This window comes from Etheostoma spectabile, unplaced genomic scaffold (genome assembly GCF_008692095.1).
Source record: "Etheostoma spectabile isolate EspeVRDwgs_2016 unplaced genomic scaffold, UIUC_Espe_1.0 scaffold342, whole genome shotgun sequence".
NCBI classification, from domain to species: Eukaryota; Metazoa; Chordata; class Actinopteri; order Perciformes; family Percidae; genus Etheostoma; species Etheostoma spectabile.
This window is the reverse complement of record NW_022605589.1, coordinates 426,406-426,615: the sequence shown is the minus strand read 5'-3', so window position 1 is coordinate 426,615 and position 210 is coordinate 426,406. Positions and strand designations below refer to the sequence as shown.

The following is a 210-nucleotide window of genomic DNA, read 5'->3' as shown; positions in this document are numbered from 1 at the left end:
TGATCAGGACATGTCCTTTAATTCCCACATAAAAGCAAATTTCAAGGATTGCCTTTTTTCACCTACGTAATATTGCAAAAATCCTAAAATATCCTAAAAATGATGCAGAAAAACTAGTCCATGCATTTGTTACTTCTAGGTTGGATTACTGAAATTCTTTATTATCAGGCTGCTCAAAAAAGTCCATAAAGACTCTTCAGCTGATCCAGA

General features: G+C 33.8%; 1 protein-coding gene and 1 long non-coding RNA gene across 2 annotated transcripts in view; one reads left to right on the top strand and one right to left on the bottom strand.

Annotated features, from left to right (window-relative positions):
• top3b (DNA topoisomerase III beta) overlaps window positions 1–210 on the bottom strand; it is a 153,464-nt gene that overhangs the window by 133,319 nt on the left and 19,935 nt on the right. The window lies entirely within an intron of this gene.
• LOC116686287 (uncharacterized) overlaps window positions 1–210 on the top strand; it is an 11,053-nt gene that overhangs the window by 6,811 nt on the left and 4,032 nt on the right. The gene's annotated exons all lie outside the window — the stretch shown is intronic.